At 38.2% G+C, this 15281-nt stretch overlaps 1 long non-coding RNA gene across 1 annotated transcript; it reads left to right on the forward strand.

Annotated features, from left to right (window-relative positions):
- Positions 1 to 1355: 1355 nt before the first annotated feature.
- Positions 1356 to 2741, forward strand: LOC110015028. The gene is made up of 3 exons (XR_002290083.2): positions 1356 to 1761; positions 1951 to 2023; positions 2426 to 2741. It is a non-coding gene; the product is annotated as an uncharacterized LOC110015028 (long non-coding RNA).
- Positions 2742 to 15281: the final 12540 nt, after the last annotated feature.

Consider the following 15281-nt stretch of genomic DNA (forward strand, 5'->3'; position numbering starts at 1 on the left):
GAGTGATTGCTCCCACCAATTCGATCCCTGTGAGCTGTCTTCCAGCTCTTTCTCTTAATAAATGGATCCCAAAGTGATATTTGCAATGATTTCCAGTGCAGCAAACCATTTACAAGTCTGAAACTATGAAAATATCATAAGGAAAAAATCAAAACACTGAGGTAACATTATCTTGGTCACATCATCTTCCAAGATAGGGTTAAGAAAACAATATCTGTCAGTTATAGAACAAGATGTTTGTTGGACAACACTTTCAATTGTGTTTTAATGTTTACACACGTTGAAGGAAAGCACAAACAAAGGAATGTCTGTCAGATGGTAGGAAAGAACAGAGTTTAAAATAGGTAAAAGTAAATGAACAAATAAAATGATTATAATTACAACTGTCATTAATATAGAGCACAATACTGTCATAACTACAACATTATAGTAACATTTAAACTGGAGGAAATAAGCATTTATTTAAGACTATAAAACAAATAAATACCAACAACCGAATAAAAGCATCATACTTTTCAAAAAAGAGCACATGATATTACATTAGAACAGCAATTTAACTGAATGGTGTGTTAAAAAGTTAATGTCTTTAGCTTTTTCTTAAAAATCCTCATTGTAGTTTTAAATCTCAGCTCCTGTTCTACAGAAAAGGCCCATAATGTTGATGTTGTAATGAACCAGGGGGGTATTCCAGAAAGCAGGTTATGCTAGCTCCCACGCTAAGTTTGAGGCTAAGGAAGTTGATAACCTCAGCTTTCGGTTCCAGAAATGGAGGTTTGTTTCAGGGTAGGTCAAGTTACCATGGCAACTCATGCTCTGAACATAACCTGGTCCGGAGCAGGTTTAGTTGAAGATTAGTTTGTTTACAGAGAGGTGAAACAGCATGGCGTGTCCATTTGAAGATGATTTAGTGGATGAAAAAGCTCAGATAATACTTTTTCCACCATGAGAGGGTGATAAGACCACATATGGATGTTGGAAAGATAAACTTTTTTACTTTGATCTAACTTAATTATTTGCTTCAGTTAAGATAAATCATTTTTTTGTTAGGTCACCTTAAAAAATAACACATAGTTTTCAGACAATTATTTTCCTTTCGTTCAAATTAATTCAATTTGGTCAGATGGATCAAAAGAGCAGACAGCAAAATGTGGTTTTCAGGATTTAATGTAGTGAGTCTAAAATCCAGAGCAGAGCTGGGCAAAGGTAGAAAGATGGGGTTGGCAGGTTTCTTAATAAGTCCAAAATGAGCTCCATGGATAATTGACTATCAGACAGTCAGTGAGTGAGTGGGTGGGTGATTGAGCAGGCTTTTATACTGATAGTGGTGATAGGCATGGCCGGCCCTCCCTATACGCGAATTACGCAGCCGCGTAGGGCCCCCGTCACGACCAGGGCCCCGAAGTGGCGACAAAAATTAAATAAAAAAGACCCAAATCTGGCAACCCATTTCATAGAACTTCCGTACCAACGTGCGCTCTGAATGTTGTGCATAAGAAAGTTGCCTGCACTTCATTGATCCCCCCCGTCAGCACACCTGGACCAATCTGGCAACCCAAATAATGACGTTACACCACTCTTAGCAACTATTGGTCAACATATTTGCATCTGAGCCTGGCACAGTGTCCATTTGCGAGAGGAGTTTGTTTCAATAAAGTTGGGGAAAAGAGAAAAAACGAGCACATTTTGTCACTCTGATCAACGCGACAACAAGAGAACTTAATGCCACAGAAAAAGATGAAGAACTTCAACATCAATCAAAAGGTAAGTTTGGAAGATGTTGGGGCCGTATTTTGTACATTATCCAGTATTTCTGGGCAGCTGCGCAATTTTTACGTAAGATACTAATCGATCCGTGGGGGAAGTTTGCACATAACGACCCTGTTTGTCGTAATTTCCAATGGAAAACTCGAAAATAATTCTGATTCAGTTTCTTTTTCTGCTCTCAAAAAGTATCAAAATATTGGAGGTTGTGCAGCGTCCACATCCCAAGATGATCCTGACATCACTGAAGATGTCATCTCAGGTAATTTTAAAAGCATGTAAAGTCATTAAAAAACAGTGTCTGCATAACCCTTTTTTCATAAACAGCAGCTGAAAAGTATGGAGCCCCAAACTGTTCATAATTAAATTGATAAATATGATCTCATGCAAATACACAATCAACCAATCAATCTCTTATACATATATAAAAAGATCATGAAATTGTGAAAAACCTGCACACAGATTTTAAATGAGCCACTTAACTATTAGTTTTCTGCTATAGACATCTTATTTGCTTTATCATTGATTATTCTATAATAATAATTCTTGTTTTTTAGCTGCAGAAGAAACTCCTGTCACCACATCTACTGTTGAAAGGGAAAACATTTGACTGTTTGACTTTTCACTGTTTGCTTTTGTTGAAGTTCTGTATCTCATGTTCCAGAGGCTCCAAGAGAGCCGTGTATGGAAGAGGAGCAGACTGGATCCAAAATTCCACCTACCGGTACCTCAAATCCAATTCATCCAGCTGAATGTCCAACCACACTCTCTGATCCAGTAAGAATGGATTTGTTGCAAAGAGATCCTTTTCAGACCGATAAAGACTCTGACTTTCCCAAACCCCTCTCATTGAGCTGTTGTTCTTTATTTTGGATTGTTTTATCGTTATTTGATTTTCTATTAAGTTGCTGTTTTTAATAACTTGGAGTTTTGTGAATGTCATTTGTTGAGTGCCTAATGTTACATTAAAAATATATATCTATTTATATATACAATTGTCATTCTTTTTTGTCTTTGCATTTAAAATTTGTTTGGCACCACTAAATGTGCATCCAACATGCAGGCAATATACTGTATTCAATTCTTCAGCAAAAATAATTCACAAATGTATTAATAGAGTTATCTCATTTATATTACAACAAAAGTAGCGTTTTTTTGGTGCTGCTGACCAGTTAGAGGGCCCACAAATTAAATTTCGCTTAGGGCCCCCAGAAGACCAGGGCCGGCCCTGGTGATAGGAACAATGGCTGCAGGTGTGTAGGAGGTGTGGCTTGTTGAGGCAGATCAAACCAGGAACACCCAGCTCTCCAACCAGCTCCCCGCACAAACAAAGAGACAGCAATAAAAATGCACAGGAGGAAGACGAAGACATGACAAAGACATGACATAGAGCTTCTGACTCTGGGAAGTGTGAGCAGAGTGCAAAGTTTCATTTTTTCTGATAAAGGAGAACATAAATTAAAGAATGTTAAGCTCAAAATTGTGTTTCTGAGAATGCATTTATTAAAATCATTGTGAATCAGGAGCAGGCAAAAAAAAAGGTTTGAAAAAGAGCTTATTTGTGATGCAGAAAAGAAGTTGGGTAGGCCACATACTCCCTGCTTCGCTCTACTATGAGGAGGGAGGGGGGGTTGCTCTGCACTGCCAACAGGCCTGCCCACAACTCAGTTTCTAATAAACTCCTGTCGTTCTGCAGAAAATATGTCCAAGAAAACAACACAGGTTTTCTCACAGGCTAAAAAGGGCATAAACATAATAAAACTGGGAACACTTTCAAAAGACGATTGGAGTGGGACTTTGAAGTTTTAAAGTTAATGTTTGTGCGCTCTTTTGATTTTGAATTCAGTGCTGATTTCCTTTGACAACTTTTGCTAAATTAAATAATATCCTGTTTTGCAGTGTGGCATATCACACCCTTTACACATTCAAATGTAGGCTTAATGCATATCTAGGCTAAACAGCTGACAGCCTGACATTTATCCTTGCACAGCATTCTGCGCTTCCGGAGTGAGAATATTGTATCAAAAACTGATTGCACCAGAATGCACGGATGATGTATAGATTTATTCATCAACAGGTGACGCGTGATTCAGGGCGAAGCATGGAGGATAGCTTACTAAGTGGAAGTGAGATTGGTATGAGGGGGCAGGGAAGCTGAGCTGTGAGAAGCCAAACTGTCATGTTTGTTACGGGGATGCCGACCAAAACTGATGGCACTGTGTTTGAGCTCTGCAACCTTTGGGGAAATCCTCAGCTGATCATTATGCCCAGAGGTAAGCTGTCTTTTTAGACCCGCCATCAGATGGTGTGAAAGTCACCGCCTTTTCTGAGGATCCAAAGTGTCTGACATCCATGAGGCCAGATGTATCATTAATTAGAATTAAGGGATGACTGTAAGCGAAGTTATAGACAGAGGATTTGAGCGGATGAAGTACTGCCTTTATTTGAAATGCTGCTCACTTACTGAGACAAACCTGCTTTTAAAGCTCTTCGGAAAGACTGTTTTGTTTCTGCAATCCTGTCACAGATGGAGTAACAATGATCCGTTGAGAATGCAGCCCCCTTTAAGCTGTAGGGATTGGACCTATCATTCTCTGAATAACACATGAAGTGATAAGCATAATACAAATCTGCGTCACCATCTCTAATGACAACAGTTTGTTAGCCAAAGGTCTATTGTCAATGTCTCCAAGAGCGGAAAGCAAGAGACACTTTAATTTTAGAAATTTCCACAAAACCCATGAGCACAGTCCACTCAATCTTTTGCTGTTGACCCGGAAAGCAGCTGTGGCAGACGAACGAGGCTCATCCGTCCTGCATGCTGAGCACAGAGAAGAGAACAACAGCGAGGGCGTGCAAAATTAATGCACACATCAAGGCAATGGAAGAGACCGCAAAGATAAACACTGAAATTGTCATAGATGCATCAACGCTGGTAATGACTCTGTGTGTCTTTGGGCCATGGAAATATACAGTGCATGCCTCTAATGTGATACGTTCCATTTCAGACGGCATTCAAATCATATTTCATCCACGGCACCCGCTGCATTCTGTCCGAGCGCAGCTGTTTCCCAGGGGCCGGCGTCTGCTCGGCAGCAGGTCTGAACCAAAAAAGCTGGGGCAACACAGGTCCGCCTGCTCAACAACACAAATACGCATGCCCACACACTTTTATTATAATGCAGCTGATGCTGTACTTAGAGCAATCATTTGATCCCTTCAGGATGTATGAAAATTAAAAAGGTTCATGGGTTGTCGTAGCAATTACCGGGGACTTACAGTTTCTTTTTCAAAGCAGGATCTGAGAGGCAAAATGGATTTTAAATGTGCTGGCCTTTTTCACACTCACCAGCTTATGTTAAATTATGTCCTGAGGAAGTGTTTTAATAACAGGCTTTTTTTTTTTTTCATAGTTTACACCATGCTGCAAAAGAGGCAGCAACATGAATAAATGCCACACCACCTGGGCTCTGGGTCATTCTGGTTAATAGGGTGTGATATAGTCACTGTGTGACTGCAATCGCAGGTTGTGGCGGGAGTGGAACCAGGGTTTGGATTTTCCTCTAAACGTTTCAGCCTGTTTCATTATTCCAGTAACATGTTCAGAGAGGAAAATAAAATAGCTGTTTTATTTCCTTGCCTTTATTTTGGTAATAAAAGCGACAGTAACAATATAGGTCACCATAACACGACTTGTTTTTTAAACCTGGTTTCTTTTTGTTAAACCTTTTTGTGTTGCTTTTTTTTTCTGGTCAATTAATTAACACCAGAAAAAAGTATGGAAAATACTTAAAAATAATATTAATAATAATAATTATGGAAATAATTTTAAATGTTTGACATTTGAAATCAGTCATTCGTTAAATACATTGTCAACAAAAACTGTAAAAACTGTTATATTTTTACTGTATTTTATTAACATGACATTTGTGAGAATTTGACAAAATAACTTGTTTTTTAAAAAGCGTATTTAATTTCAGGCTACATTGTTAAAAAAAAATTATAATAAAAAATACAAAGCAAAAAAAAACCAAAAAACTGTTCCCTTTGCTCATTAAAGAAATAGGTTATTTTAAATGAGTTATCCACCACCAGACAATTCACGATGCATTAATTGGATCTTTAAGGTCATTTTTAAATAAAATATACTCATCTGTTTTAGGAATATTCTCATTATCAGTTTTAATATCGTACAGGCTTACAATTAAAATTGAGCACCCATGCTAATGTGATTAAACATTAGTGCAAATGTGAATATCCTGACAGGTGGCTGGTATTTATTCAAGCTCATGTGCTAAAATATGTTGTTTTATTGATTTCAGCATAAATTGCAGCTTGTCTTCCATGGCTACACGTTTCCTTTGTTATAAAAACTCATGAATTAAGTGCTGCTGAACACGGATGTTTTATCAGGAAAGCAACCATGTATTGGTTGCTTTCCTGGTAAATTTTCACACACTTGCCTCCTGTAATCATTTCTGTGGCTGCAGAAGGGCTAGTCCACATGGAAGCAAAATTCTTTCTATGTGTTTTTACAATGATAACAACCAACTATCTTCTTATGAAGCATTACCCCCCCTCCTGCTGCTCCTATGGCTGTATTTGGATTTATTGTATTACATTATAATGACTGCCAACAGCAAGGAATTGTACAATCAATTTCTTTCTAGCTCTCCGGGGAGTGCAGTGCAACTGTGCCTTCCTATTTTTCTTTTGTTCTCTGTATTTTTTTGTATATTTTCTTTTGCTCTCGGCTTTTTTGCGACTTAAAGTGAGATGAGCCACAGTTGCTGAATACGTGAAAACTGTGTTCCTAATCAATTTCCAACCATGTCAATGCTCTGCTGAAAATTGTCAAAACATCTGAGCAGTATCACACGGATTCAGGAGGAAATGTTCGCCACCTCATGAGCACAATTTGAACATTTGAAAATTAAAGAAAGAAGAAAAAAAGTCTGGCAATAATTACTTTTTTCCCATAAGTCCTCAGCACTTTGGAGCATTGCCAAACAGTTGTTCACAACAATTGTGGAATACAAGTCTTTTATTATGTAAAACCTGCATTCAGTTGTGTTTAAAATCTAAAAAAAGGTGTTAGGGCACTAAAAGTCCAATTTTTCCTTCATCCATTCCATTCCATCATGTTTATGCAAGTATAATTCCTAATGACATCATCTGCCTCTGTGTATGATGTGGACAAAATTACATGTTCACCATGTTCGTCAAAACATGTTTCTGGAGTCATGAAAGCAGGAAAAATTCAACTTCAAACACTAAGATGTGCACAGGAGAAGTTTGTGTTGTAACTAGAAGAGTCTGCTGCATCATTTTGTACATTAATTGAATAAAATGTCTTTTCTAGAAACATTGTCAGACCTTTTTTTAAATTAAAAGAATAGTTTAAAAGTGTTAACAAAAACAATGGGATGGAGAAGCCTCCCTACACTCTTTTGTTTGGCTGCCTGGAGATCTCCATCTCATTAGATCTGCTCAGCAATCAATAGACAGTGTGATCAAAGGGGTGGTAAAGCCAGGTACAAAGCATCTTTGTAGGGCGCACCTGTGATTTCTCCCTCAAGACTTCTTTCAAGGGTTGGAGCAACTTCTCTAATGGCTGACCTCACTGGTTTTGCAGGTTTTGAGTGGAAGACTGAGAAGGTGAAGAAAGAGAGAAAGAAGCATAATTAGCACTTTGAAAAGCACCCCATGCTGGTGTGAGCTAACCTTAAGTGGTTAGATTTTTTTTTCTTAAGTATTATTCTTGTGTTTTTAAGAATACAATAAAAATTGTGTTTTTGGTGTTTTTAACAGGTTTTTGTGTCATTTTTCTTATGATAGTGGTTACACAAGAAAATTAAACTTAACATTGTAGAAGTCCAAATTGACTTCCCCGGGTTCTCATTCGGAATCAGAAGGATCCTATAGTTGAAGGTTATGATAATAAGACTTCACACCCTGAAACTTTGGTTCGCCTTTGCAAAGGGAGAATTCCAGCACAGCTGCTCACATCTGCTCCTCACACAGACTGTGCTAAAACTCTGCCTGCCCCTTGTCGGCCAGCTCTTTTTATTGATCCAAAGATAAATTTTGCATAACTTACACCCTGCTCAGTTTTTTTTTATCAAAGCCTCCAGGTTAACTCACATTCCTCTTTTGACCTTTGTCACCCTTTATTTCCTCTTTTGACCTTTGTCTAAAGCAGTAAATTTCAACTACTGTGCCGCGGCACACTAGTGTGCCGTGGGAGATGGTCAAGTGTGCCGTGGGAAATTGCCCTCATTAACTGATCTAACAACATTTCCCGTCTCCAGTATATCAGCTCTAAGTTCATCCAAACAGGCCCTGATAAAACACTGAGAAGACATTTTGATAAGAATGAACTTACCATGATTTAGCTGCAACTAAAGCAGTTTTCTGAAAAGTCCCGCCCCTTTAACTGTCTCCGCCAATCATTCTTGGAGTCTTAATCAAATGTCATCAGTCTGACCAATCAGAAGTGGTTAAAGTCTTCACTTCCTTGTTCTGATTCTGTTGATAAAGTCACTCAGTTCCCATTGTGTTAAAGTGACAGCGTCTCCGCGCATAATGAGTCTCTCCTCTTAACGTATTGAAACAACAACGAACACACATCAAAGAGTTTTTCAATCTTTTAACTTAACTTTTATTACATCTTTTAGAAAAAACAGAAAAACAACTTCCAGCTTTTTCTGCCACAATTATCATAAAAATGAGCGTGAGATTGCGGAGAGGCTGTAGATCAATACAGACTATGATTTTCTCCTTTTTTTTTTAATTTTTGGATGCTGCTGTGACGCGGGATTTTTGTCAAGGTTAAAGTGTGGCGTGGCTCAAAAAAGGTTGAAAAACACTGGTCTATAGCTCTCTTAACCACATCCTGCACAGCCTCCAGGTTCACGTTCTAACCTTTGTCACCCTTCACTTGAAGTCACAAGTTATCATACATCTGTCTCATGTTTGCTTGACTCACATATAAAACATTAAAATACTTTTAATTATAATTCCCACAATAATATACTTTTAATTATAATTCCCACAACATGAATTTCCTTTAGTCGTTGTGAATCACGAGCAGATGAAAGAATGCCACTGACAAAAGCTTGTTACAGTGATGTAGATGCTATAGTCAGCAGATCAACTCAACTCCTTGCTCCGCTCTATTTTGATGCATCCACTTTTGGACAAATACGTAGGTATGCACGTCATTATTTTCCTCGTCCGAGTCATCTTGCTCAAAACTGTACAGCTGGTGGCTCTGATATTACTTGCCATTTTCTGTTGTACCTGTAAGCCAGCAGGAGAGCGTGTAAACAGATGGATGATGGGAAATGGGGGCGGGCTTACTTCAAATTTCTAAAGAATTCCTGCTGCTCTGCAGAAACTATGTTCTAGAAAACGAAATTAAAATTTACATTAACATACCACTGGGGACACTTTTTCAATAGCTCAAAAATGATTAGAGGGGGACTTTAAGGCTCCTTTCTCCCCAAATTGAGCTTAAAATGCATTGATATTCAAGATTGGAGTAAAAGTTTGTTCAAATATTGTAAATACACTTCCTCACAGCTTGACACACTGAGCATTTCACCCACAAGAGCTGTTTATGTGGAGAAAAAACATCTAATTAAAAAATGAAATTAAATCTGCTTACATCTAATGCAAACTCTAAGTGAACACTTGAAAGCCACAAGGGGTTGCTGCAAAATAACCCACTTAACAAACTCATAAAAAACTATTAAATAATCTCCCTAAGTTGTTGGGTGTCATTATCATTAGATGAATTTACTGATGAGAGGCATGGCACACAGGCGGTTCTTATGATAGCAATTATGTAAATAAAAATTGACAGCTGCATTATCAAGCCTTGATTTCTTTCAACAATCACTTTAAGGAGTTTCACATGCAGGCATCTTAATTTGTGTTTTTACACACAGTACAGGTCAAAAAGTCAACAAGTAAGAAGATAGAAAGAAGTTAAGAAAAATAGAGGTTGTGTATGATGTTGGAATGTGAAAAAATATGTTTTAAGATTGATCTGGGATTAACTCTTTAATCAGTGAGGTGTATCAAGATTCTTCACATTTTGAAGAAGTGGATTTAGCCATGACTTGCACTCAGTGGCTTGAGACATTCATGGATTAAATAAGATTAATATACTTTTTTTATAAAAAAAAAGTATTTTTTAGACACGTCTAGTTTATGATTATTTTTTTCTTTGTTGGTTTTCAATGCTTCTTTGGTAAAAAAGTAGAAAATTTGAGAAATTCCTTTTCAAATACACGAGAATCCAGCAGGTGAGGCACCTGCTGCCTGTGCCTACCCTGCACCCAGGCTGCGCCCCACACTCTGACTCGAACTGCAGCTGAAGCATTTGCTTTACTATCATTATAAAAGACACTATCTTTAATTAATTCATTTTTTGCCATCTGTCTGATTACATTGGTGCTAGTTTGTGACTCATTTAGTCTTCTTTTTTTTTGCAAAAAATGCACATTAGAAATACACTAGGTGAAGCCTGCAGTACGTGTGCCTCAAGGCAGAGGGCGCTGGTGATCCCAGAGAACGTGTCACAATAATTGAATTTGCTGTAATATTTAAAATTGTTTAGCACCATTTTCTAAATGGGAAAATACGTGTCTAAACTCAGCAATTTGTTTAGACACGTCACTGGTGGTGATCTCCATTGAGACAGGGTGACTTTTAAACCTGAAGAAAGAAAAGGAATGCTTGTACAAACAGGTTATCCATGTATTTCTTCAGAAGGAGCAACACACGGACTTCATTTACAAGTAAAATCAAGTCAATTCTGAAATCATACCAAAGACACTAAAAAAGGCACCTGATGCACCCGTATCACAACTCACCATTTGGGTTAGGATTTATTATTTTACAATCAATTTTAATGTCATTTTTAAAATTGACTGTTCACATTTATTACATGCATCTACTTTGTTGCTTGGTATGACATTTTCTGACTTTGATTTAGGATTCGAACCACCAAAGGTTTTTTTGGGAGCAGCTTTCCCAGTAGCTTATCACTTATCTAAACATCAAGAATGGATTTCTCACATCCATGTGAAAATTAATGAAAAAAAAACACATTTCTTCATAATTTCAATAACATAGTTGGATGCATGCCCCAACCAATAAAATAGTTAATAAATGACCAAGTCAGTCGTGCGTTTTATATTTAATCAATGACAAAATTATTGCAAAAGCTTACAGTTTTGATGCTGTAACTGACATGGGTGGACCAAAGTCTCCCTCCTCTGCTCTATTCTGATGCGTCCACTTGCAGACAAAGAGATGGATTAACATCTGTTTTCCTCGTCTGAGCTGGCATTTGGCTCATAACTGTAAAGCTGGATAGCTCTGATATTGCTCATCATTTTCTTGTTGCACAGGTAATGTTAGGTTGGGTTGTTAGGAATTGTAAGCTAGCGGGAGAGAGTGCAAACAAAGGGATGACGGGATATCAGCAGAGGCTTATTTCCACGCCAAAAATTCTGGCCACACGTCAGTGTCTCTGATGAACTTCTGCCGCTCCCCAGAAATTTTGTCCCAGAAAATGACAAGTTTTCTGATTTTGCCTAAAATGGCATATAATTAAAAGTCTACACTTTTACAATAGATACAAATTTTGATTGTAGTGCATGGGACTTTAAAGCAAAGCTATGCAGTGATCAAATGCCCCCTTTTTTTATATCCAAAATAAGGATTATCATGTTAATTATTTTGAAATATCTTTTTTCCCCATTTTTTTCCCCATTGCTGCAAAAGACTACTTCTATCACAACTACACTAATGCTTCGAACTCTTCCCAAGCTCCAAGCACAGTCTTTATGATTGATTAGTACATGGGTCTAACTGAACATTTCCTGCTGAGTTTACTAAGGGGCCAGATGAATCTTCTAACTGAGTAGATTTAATGACAAGGGCTGGTAAAATCCCCCTAAGTCATTAAAAATGTAGCTGTATCTTTCTTTTGTTTTATTTCGTCTGAGTGGGGAACATTACATCATCTAAGAAAATGACTGATACCTTTGAGGAATTAAACCATGTAAGAAAATGCAAGTTTAACAAAATGAATCTGTGTTGTAACATGTTGTCAATAGGTTTTCCCTGTTTGTGAGCTGGCTTATTTTTATTTTAGGTAATGCCACATTATGAATAAAAATGCATCAGTGAGATGAGCAGCAGTAAAAAGAAAACAACAAAAATTGTTGCCAATTTGTCTGCAAAAGCCAAAAAGCACATCCTCCAGTAACTTGTCGGTTATTGTTTGGTGAATTAGTTAATTGAGGACTACTCAAACAAAACACATTTGGCAATCATTTCACGAACAGAAGCCTTCGCAGCGTGTGGAAGCACCATAGTCAGCCCCCACGGCCTGGGTGGACTTCCTAATACTGGTTGCACCCTACAAGGTTGCATCTCAGCATGTAATTGGTGTGTTTATCAATCAGTTTATCACTCATGGGAAAATAGGAAATATTGGAGCTATTGGAGTATGATGGGAAAACAGGAAAATCACTCAAACATAACATTAATAAAATTCTAAATTTGTACTTGTAAGCTACATCAGTTCAACAGCTTAATCGTTTGAGTCCAATTTAGTTTGCTATCTCTTCATAAAATCCAGCTGCTGAATAAACTTAAGCGTCTAAGCTCGGCTCTTTCTACATGTCTATGATGAACATAAAGTAGCACGGTTGAAGCAGTAATTAATGGACAGAGTGAACATGAATTGATTAACAAAATGCAAGTAACACATCACAATAATTACATCTAAACTACAAAGTAAAACAAAAAAAGGTAAAGCAACTTTTTTGTAATGTAAAAAATATACAAACTAGCTTTACTTACAAAAATATGACTGTGATTTCTTTACATAGGAGCTTTTTAAAAATAAAAGTTTTTATGTAAGAAATTTTTCGAGATTTGTTCAAGTCTTGAAAATTTGAATGGAATGGGGGACAAGGAAAGTTTATTGCCAAATGTGTCTTTGTTTGAGTGTTCCTCAATTAATTCACCATACATAGTATGTAAAAAAAAAAAAAAAAAAAAAAAAAAACCCTCTCACCCTCCGCGGGTGGTTTCTCCTCCAAGCTCGGGTCCTCTACCAGAGGCCTGGGAGCTTGAGGGTCCTGCGCAGTATCTTAGCTGTTCCTAGCACTGCGCTTTTCTGGACTGAGAGGTCTGAGGTCTTTCCAGGTATCTGTTGTAGCCACTCCTCCAGCTTGGGGGTTACAGCCCCGAGTGCTCCAATTACCACAGGCACCACTGTCACCTTCACTTTCCAGGCTTTCTCCAGTTCTTATCTGAGTCCCTGGTATTTCTCCAGTTTCTCATGTTCCTTCTTCCTGATGTTCCCATCGCTTGGCACTGCCACATCCACCACAACGGCTTTCCTCTGTTCTTTATCCACCACTACAATGTCTGGTTGGTTCGCCATTACCATCCTATCAGTCTGGATCTGGAAGTCCCACAGGATCTTTGCCCTCTCATTCTCTACCACCTTCGGAGGTGTTTCCCATTTTGACCTTGGGGTTTCCAGTCCATATTCTGCACACATGTTCCTGTATATTATTCCAGCCACTTGATTGTGGCGCTCCATGTATGTTTTACCTGCCTGTCGAGCAAACATGCAATTTCATTCCCTGACATTAGATGGCGCTTAATGTAAACAGAAATACTCCTGTACACAAGGTGGCGCTGCGCAACTTTACGCTTCTTAAAGTCGCTTTTCACTCAGAAGAAGAGAGCAAGTATTTACGCGCTTGTCAGAATCATACAAAGAAAACATGAATATTTCAAGCACCAGTTCCTCCAACTGGTGCTTGGTGCCGTTGTAGTTGGTGTCGGGGTTGCCTAGTGTTGGAGCTCGCTCGCTCTCTCTCTCTCTCTGTCTCTCTCTCTCTCTCTGTCTCTCTCTGTCTCTGTCTCTCTCTCTCTCTCTCTCACTCTCTCTCCTTTTTGTGTGAAGTCTGCATGCTCTCTCTCTCTCTCTCTCTCTCTCTCTCTCTCCTTTTTGTGTGAAGTCTGCATGTTTCTGCATGTTCTTCCCGTAGATTTTTGGGTACTTTGGCTCCTTTCCATGGTCAAAGGAGATGCTGCATAATAGGTTAATTAATGATTCCAAATTTACCCTGGTATGTGTGTGGTTGTGTGGCCCTGTGACAGACTGTCGACCTCTTCAGGTATACCCTGCCTTTACCCAATGATAGCTGGGAGAGGCTTTGGCAACCCTGTGACCCCAACAGGTATATAGCAGGTTAAAAAAATGGTTTGGATGGTTGGAAAGATAAATAGTCTACCTGAAAATTTTGATATTAAAAAAAGTTTTTTAAAAAAGAGAATGGAGGTATTTACATCAGAAACCCCATTAGAAATCCAGCCTAATTATTCTCACTGGGTAAACTGTGAAGCAGTATCCTCCAGTTAAGGGACTGATGACCTATTGTAACCTACTTAACCCTGAAGAGCCAATGAGGTCACACTTAGCATTGGTTTTTGTTTGTTTGCTTATTTTATTTTTGTGTGTGTTATTTTCTTATTTTTAGGTTATTATTTTGAATTTTTTGGCTCATGTTAATTACTAAAAATAAAAACACATTTCCTCATTTACCTTTAAAAGCCCTAAAGAAAATTTTTGAAGGGTTCTCCAGGGTTAATACCAACAGATGTAAAAACAACAGAAATCGCCTTTTGGGCTTATGACATTTTCCAGTTAGGTCAAGAAAGCATGATTAGAAAAAGATCACAGCGGATAATTCTGTCTTATATTTGAACATATCTGTCTTCCACTTAGAGTAACAACCACTTGGCTTTGAATAATCACACAATGGGGGTCAGTCCATTCACTCATTTAACCTTTGCAGTGATGGAGCGGCCATCTGTGTGGAGTGTACTTACCTTTAATGTCAGTACCTCCAGCTACCTCGGTCTGACGATTTAGACAAGTGCTTCAGAGCATAATGTATAATGCATGTTCTAATGGTGGAAGATTGTCTTTTTCCTTTAGTTGAAACCCAAAAGTGGATTACTTGAGATCCAGATAAGATTTAGCCTTTTGCAGGCAGAAAGAAAGTGTGAGGGTGAAACCTCCAAGGACCCAGATGCATGTAGAAGTTTGTTTAGTTACACGTTTTGTGTGCAGAAGCTTGAAACGCATACATCCGTGCATTTACATACACTTTTCATTGGAAGTGGTGGCTTGCAGAGGGTGGTGTTAACCTACTGTAACTTAAGCCGTGACAAAAAAGCGCATCTTTTGAAAGAGTTTAATTGTGAAGCAACGTAGGAATGGACTGGAAAAATTTAGACTTTGGAGCTGAAATGAGCTTTAAAATAGCAAAGATGTGATCTGATAGAGACCCCAATTGGCCCCTCATTCACTTCTTCTTTAGCCATTTGCAGTTATATGGACTTTTTCTTTTTGATTTTTCCTGCTCCCAGTTATACCTCTGCTCAAATCTAATTAAGTTTACTTCAATTCTCTA

The sequence above is a fragment of the Oryzias latipes genome, chromosome 4 (assembly GCF_002234675.1).
Source record: "Oryzias latipes chromosome 4, ASM223467v1".
NCBI lineage: Eukaryota > Metazoa > Chordata > Actinopteri > Beloniformes > Adrianichthyidae > Oryzias > Oryzias latipes.